Source organism: Doryrhamphus excisus, linkage group LG13 (assembly GCF_037039965.1).
Source record: "Doryrhamphus excisus strain RoL-2023G ecotype Guam linkage group LG13, RoL_Dexc_Guam_v1.1, whole genome shotgun sequence".
Lineage (NCBI taxonomy): Eukaryota > Metazoa > Chordata > Actinopteri > Syngnathiformes > Syngnathidae > Doryrhamphus > Doryrhamphus excisus.
The window spans coordinates 1,247,222-1,265,599 of record NC_136369.1 but is presented as its reverse complement, the minus strand read 5'-3'; the positions used below and the strand labels follow the sequence as shown (position 1 = coordinate 1,265,599).

Genomic DNA, 18,378 nt, shown 5'->3' with positions numbered 1-18,378 from the left:
CTGTTCTCCATCCGTTGATAGGCCCGAGAAGCCCGCTGGTGTTTTCCCGTCTGCTGGTGACGGATGGAGGCCAAGCGTGTTCCAGCGGCTGTCACGCGTGACGCTTGCCGTCAATGAAGCTGATCTCGCTACAATCCATCGCGGTAAAACACCTTCTCGTTGGACGGAGCGTCAAGTCCATTAGAGAGAATCGCCGGGCGGCTGTCAGTGTGGAAAGTGCAGCTCGGCTAACTTCTGTCTGGCAGCCCCGAGACGCCTCGCCTTGGCGGCGTTGCGGCGTAATCACCTCAATATCGTTTTAGTCAGGAATTGGAATGCATCGCTCTCTTTGATCACATGGTCATTTGTTAACAAGAACATTTCACAACAGAGCAGAAACAGAACCGATGTTGTCATGGCGGTAAGGCGCTGAAACTGCTCAGCCAGCATTGATGGCGCCGGTGAGTTGATGGTTGAGTTGCAGCACACGTGCCTTGCACATCAACAGCTGAGCAGCAACATTTTAAAGCGCATGCAAAGCTAGATGAAGGTGCTGGATGCTAAGCACCTAAAGGCATCTACGGGTCAATCTTCTGTCCTGGATTATGCCCGACCTGTTAGTTTGAAGTCAGAGTTTAGACATTTTTATTTAGTTAGATTTCGTTTGATTTTAGGAATTGTAAAAAAAATGTTTTTGCTTAAACAATTCCTTTTTTTAATGTTCAAAATAAGCTAAATTAAAACAAACTGAAATGGAAAAACAACTGTAATTTCATGACAATAGCAACACTATGGCTTTATAACACAGGATTTAATTTTATGGGAAGCCTGCAAAATCCTGAACACTTATTTTATTTTATTTTATGAATTTATTATTAATTTATTATTTTATTATTTTCATAATAAAAAAGTAAAAATTTTAAAGAAGAAAAAAATTGGAAAAAAAACTTAACCATATTAGGAAAGCAGGAAGTGAACAAATGTAACAGTTAGTGATTGTAAAAGAACCAGATGGAGGGGTAGGATTTAATAAGCTTTGCTTCTTCCTACTCACTCCTACTTCATTTTCATTTAATATGAATATGAACAGGACTAGTTGTCCCTCATACAACACTGCTCCCTCTTTTATAGAGGTTAATTGGTTCCAGACCCGACTGTGATAAATGAATTTGGCCAACATAGGTTTCAATGTTAATAAATGGAACAATTTCAGAGTTAGAAAATAGAAAATCTTATGACTTTTTAAATACGCTTTGAACATTATTAGATCCCTGCGGACATGAAATAACACGGCCGCTAGCTAGCAAGCTAACCACTTCACCTCAAATGTATTTCTTCTAAAGTGAGGAAGCCAAAATCCGTTGTGGTTCGAGTGGCACCTTCTTGAAGGGATTAATGATGCTAACCAAGGTTCCACTGTACAGTCACTTTCAATGACCTCCAACATCATTGGTCAGGCTAGCTCCCATTAACCGCCATTAACTTTTGAAAAAATGACATTCATAATGCGACACAAATTGCCTTGGTCAGGAAAGCGAAGCGGCGTTCCGCTTGTATTTACCCTCGTTTGACTGAACGCTCCGTGTTTCCAGGAACGCGGCTCTAATTCCTAACTCGGTGGCAACAAGAAGCCCTGAGGGGTTGGGATGTGGATGGAGGGAAACAAAGTTCACAAGCATCGATGAAGAGGTCTGAGATCGGCTGAGGAGGAATCGGAGCGCCCTCTCCGGTCTCTGGCGGACGCTCCAGACTGCTGATGTTGTGAGTCCGTCGTCAAGTCGAGTCCTATTCGTCAGAGAGTGTCACAGGAGCCAATACTTTGTCCCATCCTGCTGACAGATGGACGTTTAATCGCACGCTGACACTCCTGACTCGGAATCGCATCGGTGAAAACCCTTGAGTCAGCTCGATTGATCATGCTTTTTTTTTTTTTTGGAGGCCGTCGGCTCGGGAGAACTTAGTTTGTGACAGTTTTCCTTTGTGAGGTCACAACGTCGCCGCCACTAATGGCCGCTCCATCGCCACGCCGACCCTCCTCGCAGACGGCTGGCTGTAGGATAAGAACACGCTAAGGTTGAAAGGATTTTGCAGGATTGACCCTGCGTCCCGCCACGCTTCTGCCGCCCGCACGCGCCCATATCGACTGCGGCAAAGCAAACACTGCAACCTTAGCTACTAAAGTGGCCATTAGCCGGGAAGGGAAGTTTGGAAAAGGTGAACACGAGCAGGTGAGCTGGGGTGATTCCCTTCGCTTTGACCCGGACAGTCATTGATCCGCCGGGCGGTCGCCCCTCACATTCGCAAAGGAGGCTTTCAGGGACTCATAGCGGGCCGTAAATGCTACTGCGCTTGGATACATTTCACACCTGAAGTTCGGAATGGTTACTGTCGGTGACGCCGTTGGAAGACGTGGGTGGGACGCCCTGATCACGGATCCCAGAATGACAAAGTTGAAACCAGGTTTTTCTGTGGTTTGGTTTTTGATGGTTTGACAACCGAATAATCCCCTGGGAACGACCTCGATTTTCCAACACCCCAGTTCTTCTATAATTATGGTAATGGTAATGGTAATGGTTTAATTTCATTTGAACATGCATCAGATTCCAATTGAGTGCATCCCATAATCAGTTCACAGTTCCACATGTCCAAAAGGAGTAGGAAGAAGCAAAGCTTATTAAATCCTACCCCTCCATCTGGTACTTTTACAATCAGTAACTGTTACATTTGTTCACCTCCTGCTTTCCACAATACAGTTCAAGGTATTTATTCATTTTTTTAACTTTTTTTTTAATAATGCACCTCATACCGAAGTACTGGGTGATATGAGCATCCAATGCCATAATGGGTACCATAGTAAGTGTCAATATAGTGATATATATAGCACATCATGACTGGTCATAATTCGGTTTTTGATTACGGTTTTATACAACATTAGACACAAACAGACTAGTAATAATCTATAATGATTGTATAGTCAAAGAGCAAAAAAAAAAACATTAAATTTGGAGGATGATTGAACGTGGAGATACTTTTAACGTGTGCGTCCTTCCTGATGGTTCAGAGCGCGGCGTTTTACACAAAACTGTCTGTAGTGTGGTGGATTTTCCCGAACACCTGAAGTATCCATCCAAACAAGTAGCCATTATTTTTAGAAGCACTCCAGGGAGGGGCCCTCCAAAAGAGCCATCAACACAGTAGCCGTGTTGCGTGTCCTCAAACGCATCACGGAGTGGAAATATGACACCCGTGTGTGACAGACACACACTCACCGCGGGGAACCTTCACACCAGGTAATTATGCGCCGTGTTTGGCTGCCTCTCGGGGGGGCGGGGGGGGGGCTGAGGATGGCGTTGGGTGGGATGCTGGTGGTCCCTCGGATGCCAGGGTGAAAATTACACCGCCTCCTCAGCGGGTTTGGGGAGCCGGCAGACCTCATCAAGCAGCAGGTGAGTACTTTTTTGCATCCCCCCCCCACCCCCCCACCCCCTCCAGTATAAATAGAACGGTGTCACATCTCATTTGCTGTGTCGTCTTTCAGAACATCTCCTCAGAGACGCCGGCCACTGTGAGGGGGGCGGGGCCAGCTAATGGACAGGAGGAACCTTCCAAGCCCTCACGGAGAACTTTGGTCACTTTGCAGCATTTGGAGGTTCTTTGTTTCAGTACTCGTCGAGTCATGTTCTTAAACAACGGATGTTGACACTTGATAACCTCAACCAATCACGTCATTGGACACGCCCACCACTGATTCCATATTCGACAGCATCATGCCAGTAAATAAATAATGATATCATATTTATGTATTCATCATTTATTTATTCCTAAAAATATGAAACGATTAATTTGGATATAATTAATTAACTGAAAATGTAATTAAATTAATTAATTGGTATTATTACAATAATTATAATAATAATTATTTAATAATTAATAATTATACTAATAATAAATAATAATTATTACAACCACCAATAAACCAATAAGATCCTCACGAGGGTCGCGGGGGTGCTGGAGCCTATCCCAGCTGTCTTCGGGCAAGAGGCGGGGTCCACCCTGGACTGGTCGCCAGCCAATCCCAGGGCACATATAGACAAACAACCATTCACACTCACATTCATACCTATGGACAATTTGGAGTTTGTGACTAAATTGAATAAATAATTTCACAATGTTATTAATTTATTTAATCATATTTTTATGATCTTTAAATTATTTTAATTACAAAAGCCTCCAAATTGAGGAGGTGATCGTATTAAAATGACGCATATCATAATCCCCCAATCATGGCTCATCATGGACAATCTAAATATGCTTTTCACCATTATTAGAGCCTGTGAGGCAGGAAATAACACCCCTATGTTGACACCCCAATTAACCATTATAGTAGAGTAAACATAATAAGAGAAAATAAGACATATAAGACATAAATAAGACATGTTAGCATTGGGAGAGTTCCTCGTTGTTTTTTTCTGAAACTATACTTCCTACTATAGCCGATGTTGCATCAATGTAACATTACTGACACCTAGTGACCAGAGTAGAATACTACATATCACATTTTTGAATACCTTATATTTGTATTTTTGTTCATTCAGACATTTTCATGCTTGGAAATGTTTCATTTCGCTGCCCCGCATCGCACCACATCCAGACGTCCTCCACGTGGTCTTCAAAGGTGGCGGACTAACCAGAGCGGTTTCGATCTGCTCCTAACCCCACGTAGCGTGTGGCAGCACAGGACCCGAGAGATGTCTGCAGCAGAAGCAGCCCAAACAAGCGAGGCCACGTCCGGCTCCTCGTCGGCTCCTCGCCAGGCTCCTCGCCGGCTCCTCGCCAGGCTCCTCGCCGGCTCCTCGCCAGGCTCCTCGCCAGGCCTCCAGCACAACACGGATTATTAAATGTCAGCTCTTTAAGACGCCGACTTTTTCCAGCCTCAAAGTGAGGAGATGCTACTTATCTTCCTGATAGAAGATGTGCTGGCGCGGCATCTGGCCGTCTCCTCCAAACAATACCGATACTAATCTGCTTGGGGAGATCCCCGAAGAATCCTCACCACATGGATTATGATTATTATTATTATTCCTCGTGTACGTTCTCCTTTACTTCTGATTGTGGTCAAAAGTCCAACGTGAGCGCCCTCTGTAGGAAAATGCTCACATCCTGTTCTTAAGTGGAAGTCTTTAATCACATCCAAGGGAAGAGATGTACTCGACTAACATCTGAACATCTGAGTCAGCACCCCCCCACGAAGACCCCCTAAAACCGCATGCAGCGTATCATGCATTGTCCTTCTGATAGGACACCAAGTCTGCATGTGAAACAAGATCTTGGCAAATTGAAGCGACAAAAGTAGCATGGCAGCAGTAATGTGCATGAGTGCTGTCAACGCTGGGGAGCTGCGGTTCCGCACATGGAATCATCATCTTGATCATCATCCATACCTGCAAAGCTAGCGACGTTTTCTTGTTTCATGCTGTGGTCTCGCATGGTCCTGTGTGTCTCGCTGACAATCCAGCATGGCCTGGGGCTGCATGAGTGCTGCCGGCAGTCCATCAAGAGGAAAGATGAAGCAGTACACGATACTTCAGCAAGCGTATTAGTACTAGCGTATACAGTACTATAAAAAGTCGACCAGATCTTCTTTGGAGCAGCTTCAATGGTTTTGGTCATGTGTTGCAGGTCGCTCTTGTGGGTGATCAGCCTGATGGCGGCCATGATTGTGGCTGACGAGGACCAGGACCAGGACCAGGACCAGGACCAGGACCAGGTCCAATGTTTGGCATGGCGCTTAAATCTGTGTATGAGGTTAGTTGGTGGTATTTACGTTGAGTGTGTTGATGGCGACGCTATTTGACAGTGTTCCCGTATTGCCGGTCTCTCGGCCAGGTTTTTTTCAAGTGCGGCTTGGATCGGGCGCTGGGGGGGTTAAACCGGGGCTGTGTTTCCGTGACGACACCACGGACTGCTGCTTCTCGCTCCCTGAGGTAAATAAAGTTCATTTTCTTTTCTTGTACGCCTTACAAATGTGGACGCACGCCGTGTTTTTGTGCGTGATGCCTTCAAGTGCTGCTACTCATGAAGAGAACTCAATAGAAGTTGTGGAAGACAGAAGGAACCGTATGTTTGCAACGTGAACCAAAATGGCCACCGCTGGTCACTAACAGCCAAGATAAATCCTTGTTAGTATCATTGTTAGTATATACAGTAGGTGAAGTAGTCGTCAGTAGTATCCACTTTTTAATTTTATTTAATTTTATCTTTCTTCATCATTTTTCTTGAAATACTTTTATTCCATAATGTTTTTACATTATTCTGATATTTTGACAATTTTGCAAAAATAATTTAGTTATATTTAGTCATATTATGACTAGAAAAAAACATATTCCATAATATTTCAACTCTTTTCCTAAATATTATTTTAAATATTTCATAATATTATTTTTTAATATTTTCTTAAAACAAAGTGATTTTTACTGATTTTACGGAATTATTCCTATAAAAGTACAAGCTTTTGTTTTTTTTTTAGTTGGTTTAAAATCTCTCATTTTTTGCTGCTGTTAAAGTACATTCAGAATGCGCCACAGTTTGGACAACCCCGGTGTGAATGGCTTTCCTTCTCCAGTTGATGATGATGTCAGCCACACTGAAAGACGCCATCATTGTCCGCTTGACTGTTCGATCCAAATCACGGCGTTTCTTCCTACGGCGTCGCGTTCCTACAAAATGTCCGCTTCCTTTCCTGTTGCTGTGCCTTGTCTGAAAAAGCCATTTTCCCAAAGGTGGCGGGACTGACATGTGCAAATATTGATGTAAACAAAGCAATCAGGAGGCGTCTGTTGATGGCCGCCGCCGCCGCCAGCGCCGTCGCCGCACCTCCAAAGATGACAAACAAGCCGGGATGATCCCGCATTACCGCTGCAACGAGCGCTGTGAAGTTTGGAGACTGCTTCATTACCTTTTATTCTCTGTGTGTGTGTGTGGGGGGGGTCCATGGGGGGGTCCATACATTTGTACTGCCTCCTCGGCGCCTTCATCCAAATCATAATTACAATGTAATATCACGCGTAAGGCAGCGCCCCTGCTGTTGTTTCCTTTCCTCTTCTCTTCTATGAATATCAAATGTTGTCATGCTGGGCTCTCGGAGCCGCACGGCTCTTTGCCAGGCACAACGCTTTCTGTGTGCGCGTGCACGTGCACGTGCGCGTGTTTGTCGTGGGAGAATTCCCTCCTCCGTGTTTTCAAAGACGACTGGTTCCCCCTGTCTGAGCACCGCAGCGTACTTGCACATCAGTAACGGTTAAGTTCAGCATCTCGCCGAGGAGCCAAACTAGAGAAGTGGAGCTTGGATGTACTTTAGAGTAGTCAGTGTTCAGCTTGCACTATCGATCCATGACACAGCAGGCAGCCATTGTTGTCTGAACAGACGGCAACGCCAGTGAGTAGCAAGGCCATCATGTCTTGCATGGCGGTTGTAACGTGCATGAGTGCTGCCAGTACTGTGGAGCTGTGGTTCCATTCATTCATTCATTTTCTACCGTTTATCCTCACGAGGGTCACGGGGGTGCTGGAGCCTATCCCAGCTGTCTTGGGGCGAGAGGCGGGGTCCACCCTGGACTGGTGGCCAGCCAATCACAGGGCACATATAGACAAACAACCATTCACACTCACATTCATACCTATGGACAATTTGGAGTCAACAATGTTTTTGGAATGTGGGAGGAAACTGAAGTATCCGGAGAAAACCCACACATGCACGGGGAGAACATGCAAACTCCACACTGGGATTGAACTCGGGTCTCCTTGATGTGAGGTCTGCGTGCTAACCACTCGTCCACCGTGCAGCCGGCTGTGGTTCCAACAGAACTATAAACGTTTTCTCCAGTTTTGGTGAGATTGTTGCTTGTCTGCTAAACACAGAACAAAAGTAAACATTGCAAGGCACGGATTGTGTCCCAACTCCGGAATCGGACAATTCTCTTTCAGGGAATATCTATCTATAACCATAACAAGCATCTTTAACAATAATAGTAAACATGTACCCATGTAAGTACAATATGATACTAAATATAAAGACACGAAGCCATGAGCTGGACAGAAATAGCTGCATAAATCTGACATACGGATGATGTCACATGAGCGTCCTTCATTCGGGTTGGGAGATGTATTTCAAAATAAAAGCAGCTCAGCAGTTTTTCTCGGCATTAGTTAGGTGCCGCCACCGCCTGTCGCCTCCCTGGGGAGCCAAGCAGATGATGGCTGCAAATTAATTTGTGACTCTCGGAATTGATTTTGCCATCCCGCCAGGTATTTGATAAATAACCCGTCAAAAAAAAAGCCTTGGACGATAAATACAGTTATTATCTCTTCCAGGTGTAATTAGAGCCTGCTGCAAAAAAACCCAGCACACTTGATTTCCCCGCAACCTCCAAAGCAGCACAACTAATAAAAGTCCAAATGAGTCACATTCAGATCGAAAGCTCGAAAATATTGACCCTGAAGGCACCGCGTGGAACGTTCTTGGCCGTGTTTGTGATCATTGCTGGACCTAGCGGTTCTCCACCAGTTTGGCCCACCATCGCCAATTGTGGACTTTTTTCTACTCCAGTTTTCTCGAATATCTTAGATTTCATGAAAAGATATAGCGTTTGAATTTAAAGTACTGTAATCCGTACTACATAATACTACATAATACAGTTAGTCTGTTTAGACATGAATTTCCATCAAGTAGGATTCCTTATTCATAAATGAAATATTTTTGTAGTTAGAACAGAGAAAGCTTCTAAATACAGTTTTTAGCATTATTAGAGCCCTCTAGACATGACATAACACCCCTATAGTGACTTTGCACCCCATTACCCAACGTAGTAGAAAGCTGCAAGAAATTACAAAGTGGCGAGGAATGACTGTAGTGCACTAAAATAGTAGCACAGAGTGGCTAACGTAGCCATGCTAACGGTTTACAACCCACGATTTGTGCCAAAATGCTAAAAGTGTGCAGCAATGGTTGATGTGTGGTTATGGATGCGAATGCAGTTCTGATTGTATCTTCCACATCTCGGCGAGATAAGCTTTTCAACGACGTACAACACGCTAGCCACGCCCATCGGGTCCGGCGTGAAACCCACTTTTGTCATTAAAAATAGTGGTCAGCCCGCCGAGCCAAAGCGTTAAACAGCAGAGGCTCGTCGAAGCGGCTCTCATTAATGGACTTATTTATGACGGCCTCTGTCCCATAATGGCGGCGTGCTTTTATTTGTGGCTAATGTAAGTGTCGGCCCAAATCATATTTTACGCTTTATTCATTTTCACACCTTCTCGCCGCTCTCAAGTGCAGCCTGGAGAGCAGCGAAGGCTATTCTGGGAGGCTTGGAAGGGCGGCCGTGCAATTAGACCGTGGACAAATGCGTTGGAACGTTTGATCCGTAAAAACCATAACGTGTGTTCGCCTGACTCTTCGTGTTGATGCTGCCTTCCACAAAAGTAGGACAACGTGGTTCACGACAACAAAATATCCAGAAAAAATAAACTAAACTTAAACACTCGTGTGAAAAGTCATAATATTAGAGTCAAGGCAGATTTTTGCTTAATGAAAATATATATTATGAGATTTCACGGGATTATATCTTGGAGAATTTCCAGCCAACCATTAAAAAAATAATAATAATCTCTTGTTGCACCTAACAAACTGTTGTATTCATTCGTATTGAATCATGAAATATTGAATGAAAATATTTGTAATTTTACATGAAAAAGTCATCATTTCAAAAAAATATTGGAATCTTACATAAAACAAATCCGAAAGCAACTTGAGAAAATGTACATTTTTGAGAAAGCCACAAATTTGCAATTTGCAAGAAAAAAATGAAGAGAAAATAATTCAGTGTTACTAAAGGCAAAAAGTCCAACATTAAAATGAAAACTTGTTGAAAAATGAAAATGAAAAAAAAATTTCCACGATGAAAGTCGTGTTATTAACATAAAATCACGCTAGCATGAGAAAAGTCTAACAATGAAAATTGTTAGGGGATGGCATTATTCACAAGATTCCAAGAATTAGAAAATGACCTGACATTTTTTTAAATGATACTTCAACCATTAGAAATTATTGTATTCATTTTTTATGAATTTGGGAATGAAAAAACGTTTTCATCTTACATGAAAAAGTCATATTTTTCTCATTAAAAATTTGACTTCACAACAAAGTCTTTGGCCGTAGGCACGAATTGGCAGCCATGTTTCTGTCAGACGACCCCAGAGCACCTGTGACCACAGGTGTAGTTGACCACTTCCAGTGTGTGACTGAGCAGTGAAGGAATAACGCCTTACTTTATTTTGAAAGGCTTTGGGTACCTTAAAGTGTTTTGTACCGCATATAAATTGGCCGTTCACAATCCCAAATATGAAATTCCTGAAATTTGTGAATTTTGGTAAAATTCTGAATGGATGGCCAGCGTGTCCGGAATGAGCTGAACCTTTCGCCGTTGAATCGGTGGGAGGATGCTGACAAAAATGAGGCGGAATAAGAAGTGAAGGACTAAATAGATGAAGAATGACGTCTGATTTTGATGCTTGTGCTGCGAGTTGCTCCTATTTGGCGCCCCCTGGCGGCGATTTTCGGAGCCGTTGTGTGCAGATTGCAGTTTAAAGTTTGGCATCGACGCTTCAGTGAGATGACAAACCTGTTTTGCCCTCTAGAAATCGTTTTGTTCTTGATTTTCTGCCGTCCCATCTCCATTTGTACAAACAAAAATGACTTTTTTGTCATCTTTTGTCATGCTGACTTTTTGTATTTGGATCTTTTGCATCCACCCTGCAAAATTCCACTTATCATTCCGGTCTGGACTCGTGGGTCCATGACGCCAAATTAACGAGTCTGATGTCTCCCCCTGTCACCAGCGCTTATTGTTTGTTTGTTTTTTGGAGGGAGGGGGGCGAGGGGCTGTGATGGGCTGGCCTGGTGACGTCCCGTTCACTCTAAATGGAAATGAGACGGTTTAGGAGTGCTGGTCAGGCGGCGGGACGCGCTGATGACAAACAGACCGCCACCAATGTCGTACACGAGACGTCTTTTGTGGAGATGGGGGGGGGGGGCGTTTGCACATTATTTGGACTGCTCTGTTCCCTTCATGCTTAACTTATTTTTACACTTGCTAAGAGACGCTGGCGGTTACTTGCTTTGCAGACCACGCACCATGTGACAAAGACGAGACGTTTTGAGGATTTGTGCCGAAATATCCCCATGGTGATTATTTTTATTAAGAACAAAATAGGATTCCAAATCCTAAAAATAGACGAGGAGGCGGGCATGCGGGGCCGTGACCTTACCCCCAGGTGAGGACCTGCTGGGCGGCAGACGGGGCCTTCCGGTCCATGGTGGGTGTTTTGCTTCCGAGTGTGCAGCCACCTCCAGGGCGCATCCCTGACGGGGAAGAGATAGCGGGGGGTTGAATGGCAGCAAAGCACCTGCAGGACAGGACGCACACACACACACGCACACACACACTCTTGGGCCACCTTTGTGCCTCTTCCCCTTGGAAGTGTCAATCTGGGACTGCAGCAGCACTTAGGAGCCTCAGCATGAAGAATGAACGGATTCACTCAAAAGCAGACGGTCGCTCATCGTGGCCTCATCGAGTCTTTGAATCGGACTTGAATCAAATCTGTCAAGAGCATCACAAACATGCAGGGAATTTTTTATTTGTATAATATTTCATGTTCTTTTTTTATTATTTATTATTAAATTGTTTTTAGCAAAAACAATTTCATAATTTTTATATTTTTAACACTTATTTTGTCATTTTTATTATTTTATCACTAATTTCAATTTTAGCACTCTGTCATATCTTTGGTTCGAAGACATTAATAATTCATACGTTTCATAAGTTAGTTAAAATGAAAGTAATAAATAGCTAAAAGTTCTAATAAATATTGTTAAAAACGCTAAAGTTAAAAAGTTTACAGAGTGAGACATCTTTTCTAGAAAGTATCGTTTTGGGCCACTGGAGAGTGAGTGCTCTTGTATATAGACAAGCTTTGTTGTTTTCTCTCGGTGAAAAGCAGGCTGTCCTCACGGCAGAAACGAAGGGAAAACCTCATAAACACGCTGAAAGTTGCTCTGAACGCTTGTTTCTTGGGAAGTGATCGTCTTTGTAAGTACATTGGTGTATAAAGCACTTACATAGATGCATTTTCCATTTCAAAAGTTGTACTTGTTCTGTCAAGTTCGCTAACTTCATGCTACTGCTAGCTTGCATTTGCAGTTGGTGTGTTAGCTAGCTAGCTAACTAGTGTGTTAGCTAACTGTTAGCTGATGGGTGTTAGCCTGCAACATGAGCAGTATTGGAATTTTATTTTATTTTTTCTGTATGTCTCAGCTACCACTTATTTTTACAAGAAAGCTTCATTTCACTTTTGGTTTCATTTCTTTCATTTTCAGTTTTAATTACATGTTTTCACGCTATCATTTTCACTTTAAAAATATTTTAACTGTATTTTCATTAAAAAACATATTTACTTTTATACTATTTAATTATAATAACCTTTGAACATGTTAATAATAAAAATAATAATAAACTATGCACATCGCCATATTTCTTTGTTGTTGTAGTAACCATCCCCCACTCGAGTGTACACTTTTAAAGCTGCAATTTCAATAAATCCCCAAGGAAATCATGTAATTAGACATAAACTGTGGTCGGGTCAAAGTTCAAAGTTTCATCATATTCGGATATAAAAACAAAAATGTCGTTTTCAACATTAGCCGTCATCCAAACCAAAAAGAAGCCAAAAAGTGTCAGCATACTTTTCCTGGAAATGTTGGTCAAATTAGGAATTCTTCCAAGTCCGCCATCTTCATTCCGAGAGTCTCCGCCATCAAAAGTCCAAATGATAGCCTCAAATTGTCCCTTAAACAGGCACTAGCTTGCGGTTTGTTGCGGCATGCGTAGGCATGCTCTTGACTGGGGGGGGTCGAGTCTTGGAGGTACCGTCTGCCGGGGACGAGTCTCAATCCAAACGTATGCGGCTCAGGTGGCGCTTTGGGGTCAAGGACGGCGTGGGCTGGTGATGCGGGGGGGTGTGGGGGGCGGGCGGCACCGTAAACAGAGCTGCCAATCACCTGCCCATCGCTGGAGGAGCCGACACGGATCTGCAATATCCACAGTCAGCAGGCAAACAAGCTGTGTGTGTGTGTGTTCGTGCGTGTGTGTGTGTGCGTGTGTGTGTGTGCGCGTCTGCATCTCTCGTGCGTTTGACCTCCAGGGTGAGACAATTTGGAGTTCCTCGGATCGCTGCGAGTGTGCGACGCCACGGCAGTCCTCCTCTTTCTGAGCCGGCCCGTTCGTCCTTAATCACAAGTGACATATTGTCTCGGAGCTCGGCGGCCATGTTGGCTTCAAAGCGCATTGCTTTCCGAAGGACGAAATACGACGCGCGTCAAAGAGGCGGTTTTTCACTCTGCCTTCATTGCAAGGTTTAATGTAGAGGACGCTCGGAAGAAAGTGACAGCCGGACTGAAATGTGAAACGTAAATGAAGGCTCTCCTTGTTTCTTTGGGCTTGATGGGACGTGCGGAGATGTCCAAATCACGGCGGCATTAGCCCAAGGAACAAAAGGCGCTGCTAGCTCGGCTAATCGTTTCCTTTCTCCAAAAACCATCCATGTGTCCTCAAACATGATGACACTTCCTCTGCAGACAAAGAGTAGCAGGACTCATTAGAGCAAAGGAAAGCTGTACATTGGGGGGGGGGGGGGGGGGTGGTAATATTGATCTCTAGTTTCTCTAGCTTCTGTTACATTTGCCACGTGTGATTTTAATGATGCAAATATGTTGATAAAATCCCCCCAGGTTGCTCCCAGAACTCCCTCATCCAGTTGACGTCTCCATCCAGACTGGATGATTCCCAAAGGCCCTGAAACTGCTGTCATGAAGCCTCCTCTGAAGGTCAGGTCTCCTCACTGGGCTCACTAGACTGGCTGGAAAATGCTGCTGCTCGAGTCCTGGCGAGAACCAGATCATATGAGCATAGTCCAGCACTCGGGTCTCTGCACTGGCCTCCTGTGGCTCAGAGAATGGACTCTGCGGTCTTTTCATGGTCTTTCACCAAAGTAAGTCTCTGACTTGTTGGAGCCACATAAACCGTCTCGGGTTCTGAAGATCGGGTACTGGTCTCCTGCGGGTGCGCGGAGTCCGGACTGCATTTGACTTTTATGCTGCCAAAATCTGGAACAGTCTTCCAGAAGATGTGCGACAATCCTCCCTCAACCTTGGCAATGTTCAATTCCCTTCAACTGTACACAGCAGCTGCGAGTACTTTTTTTGGGGGGGGGGGTATTTTATCGTGACTCTTCATTTTGAGTTTTTGGTTTTGCTTTGTTTTTGGAATTATAGTGATTTGCAGAATGATAAAGCACTATGAATTGTGATTGGTTCGGTATCAGCATCGGCATTGGTATCGACGATTTCACTGATGGATTATGGAGATCGGCAGGATGAAACCCTGATCAGAACATCCTCATACAAGATGGACATCTCGTCCAAACCTTTTCCTCCATACTTTTTCTGTGGACTCCAAGGAGCCAGGCAACAAATGTGGCAAAAGTGCACACACGCACACACACACACACACACACACGTTAATGACAAATGGTTGACGCTCAGCGCCTGGAGCTGTAACTTTGAAACAAATACATCAAAAGGCGGACACGTTCTTTGGCCGTTACGTCCGAGGGGATTAGCCGGGGAATGGTGATGGAATTTAAAAGTGCCATTAATAAAAAATAAAGTTCCGCTTATGAAGCCGTCGCCACAAAGTTGTGAAGTTTGAGCTCAAACAAAAATCCCGGCGTTGATTTAGCGTCTCCACCCATCAAAGGCAGAGTGCAGATCCATATAATAGATGGCGGCGTTATCGCCACTGGGAGGTACCGTCAGGCGGCGGCGGTGGCGGCGGCGCTCCTGCTGCAGTGCAAAAAGGAAAACACTCATCACGCCGCCATTGCTCAATTGCATGTTTATCATCCATGACATTGGCGGAGCGCTTCTTCCCCAGAATCGCCTCGTAAAAAGCCCCATTTGCTAAAGTTGAGCTGGGATTAGTCCATTAGCCAAATTACTAAAGATGATTCCCAAAGTCGCTGACTTCAATCTGCCGCACAGCGTGGCATCCGACACCCGGAGGTGGAGTTGGCGACTCCGCCAGGAAGTCACTCACTCACTCCCTCACTCGACCTTTACCTTTCCTGCACGCCGTTTGTCGTTGCGTCACCGAGTTTCATAAAAGCCCGAGCAAGCATTTCATCCTGGGGGGGGGGCGAGGATACGCTCATTACCAAAGAGAGCAAATCTCACACCGATGATGATGACGATGAAGATGAGGATCACCTGCGGTCCGAGCTGAGCTGTCACCATGGCAACAATGTCTTGACACCTCAGCAGCGACTTCAGCCACATCAGCTTCTCTGATCAAGGATCTGATATCATAAACCGATATCGTCTGTTTCGGATACCGATGTTGACGGAAGCTCTTAAATAATATCGTGTCATGAACACACGCTGCTTTTACTGAGCGTGAGTGCAAGAAGAAAAGAAAATCAAGCGCCTGTGACTTTAACTTCCCCTGACCTCACAGAGACGTTTAGCGTCCTATTTGACCTCCGTGGCATCAACACCGGCTGCTCGGAGCGTGTGCCTGAATACAGTGCACCATGCTGGGCGACAACAGGTGGCTCCTCCCCCTCTATACTCTGGTTCTCCAGATAGTAGTGATGTTGTCGTAGTCATGTCAGGATATTTGATTCAGACAAATCGACAGGTAGACTTTGTCAAATTTGTTTGAGTCCTTCTTCCCTCCAAGTGTTGACAAACTGCACTTAAATCCAAAGTTATCTAACATATTGGTCTGAGAAGCAGAAAGTGGTCAGTATCATGTGAGGGAAGAAGTCTATCTTAGCATTGTTCTGCTGCATAGCACCGCGTGTGAGTGATTGCTTTGGAGGTGTGGTATTAGCCGCAGAATAATGATGATAGTAATAATAATAGGCTAATCAATAATATAATAATGACTATTATATCACTGATTGCAGAGCTTGAGCAGCGGTTTTGCAGTGTAGATTGTGTGTTCTTGGGTACATTTAATGGTGGCCTAAAACAATTGAGTATCTCTACTAAATCTGTCCAAAAGTGGGAAAGTTTGGATTTTTTGGAATGTCTACTACATTCATTCAGATCCTGTGCATCTCCATGGGGGCTAAGGGCCCCCCCCCCCCCCCCACGTCCTCACAACCTAGTGACGCCCCTGGCATGAATATGTGACTGAATCATTTCACTGCAACAGATTTCCAAAAACTGCAGAGCGCTCTTTGAGTAGTACTTATGTGGTAGATTCTTAAAAACGGCATTGCTGCAACATTTTTGTTGAATTTTCCCCAAAACAGAGTCCAGGAGTGTCCTCCTGTCTTGTAAAGGATCTTTGACTAGCGTAGTATTTGCACTAGGCTCTTTACAACAGCAGGGTGATCCTGCCATAGAGGATCTTTGACAAGCATGTTTGCAGTCAATTCTAACACGGTAGGGCACTCCTGTCAAATAGAGGAGCTTTGACTCATCATTTTGTGGTAGATTCCATGACAAACACATCTGCCATGTCGAGGATCTTTGGCTGGCGTTTTGGTCCTGTAAATCCCTGGAGCGCTCTTATCATATTATAGAGGATCTTTGACTGGCATTTTTTCTGTAGACCCTTAAATAATTCAGTGTTCCTGTCATATAAAGGATCTTTGACTGGCATTTTTCAGCAGCAGTCGGTTGTTGTTTCTTTGCAGGCGGTCCCCAGACGCCCCTCATAAAGGATCTTTGATTAGCATTTTTGCAGTAGATTCTATAAGAAGTAGAGCGCTCGTGTGGAATTGAGGATCTTTGTGAAATGAACGAAAGCAATACAACTGTCTGTCCTGGCTGCTCAGCACAAGATGCTGGAGTAAGAGTGAGATGATGAGATGATAGATAAATTAGGAAACGAGTCATGAATGTTTTGGTTGTGTCGTTCATAGATTCTCCGTTTCAGCAAGACGATACATCGCGTGCAGGTAGGGGAGGGTTTGGGCTTTTGGTGTTGGGGGCTGGGAGGGGTGTTCGGTATCTTCTCCATACAGTCGTCTTCGGGGAGGATTTGATTCCCTTTCATGTGTCACTCTCCAGGTGTCACTCTCCGCCCCAGGTTGTTATCGCCGTGCCGACGTGACAGCTTCAAGCCGCTTCCTCCAGGAAGAGAGGGGGAAAAAACACATTCCAAAGCTGAGCTGAAAGCGTTTCCTAGGAGACGTGAGTGACATATCATTTGTGTACAGGATTGACGCTCCATTGTGCGCGTTAATAACAATAAAGGCAGCAGAGAGGTGACGCTAAGTGTTCCTTTGCTGTTATCCTCTGCTAATTCTTGGATTATTATTTTATTGATTGTAAATACCTGTCAGCGTCTTCGAGACGCTCCACGAGGCCGATGGAACCAAAGCGAAGGCTTGTCAGCAGGCGGGAAACAGGGCGGCGTAGGACATAGCGCACCTAAGCGGGGGCGCCCGAACACCAGCGTTCGAATGCCTCCTCTCATAAAGTGGGACTTACATCACGGCGTACATGTTGCCACACACGGGCTCCGGAATTCGGGGAAATTTGAGGTTTCAGAGCTTTCAGTCGCTCAGCCCCCCGCCTCTGGAATGCCCTCGGTCACCACCTTCAAATCCCAGCTTAAAATGTATTCATTCAGACAGGTTTACTCTATCCCGTAATTCTGCCATTTTATGTACCTTTGTGTTTTATATACGTATGTGTGGAATTTTAACTCATTTTTTTAACTTATTTTTTAACAACTATTTTAACAACTCTGTGCGGTGACCTTGAGTGTCCTGAAAGGTGCCTATAAATGAAATGTATTATTATTATTATTATTATTATTAGCTGAAGTGCGTCGCCTGTCGTGGGAGGAGCCACTGGCGTGGACGATAAATGTTCACGATGTAATTGAAACTTTTCCACACGCACTCCTCCTCTGCCGTGCCGTTGCGACCTGCAGGCTTTGGGTGCTGCGGTTTGAAGCCCCATGCAGGCCGCATGCATGTCTTTTGCAAGGTTCCTCATTTTTGCAGGAAGGAGGGGTAGTCCCCCCCCCAAACGTGCAGCAAGTAAGTGGCGGAGATGGTAGATCTTCCTGACGTTGAGTGAGAGGAGTGCACCATCGCGTCCTTTTGCATATCTGGGGGGGGGGCAACTTGGAGATCTAGGAGATGCTGTTGTGTTGCCATCACCCGTTTAAAAAGGCAAATACGAGCCGTCAAATGGAAGAAGAAGAAGTCTGTCACACGTTTGCCGTGTTCTTTTGAAAGAGAACTCTTCATTGTTATGTA

At 44.6% G+C, this 18,378-nt stretch overlaps 1 long non-coding RNA gene across 1 annotated transcript; it reads left to right on the top strand.

Annotated features, from left to right (window-relative positions):
• The first annotated feature begins 12,003 nt into the window (after positions 1 to 12,003).
• LOC131139814 (uncharacterized) lies at positions 12,004 to 17,528 on the top strand. The gene is made up of 3 exons (XR_009132302.2): positions 12,004 to 12,128; positions 13,826 to 14,085; positions 17,177 to 17,528. It is a non-coding gene; the product is annotated as an uncharacterized LOC131139814 (long non-coding RNA).
• Positions 17,529 to 18,378: the final 850 nt, after the last annotated feature.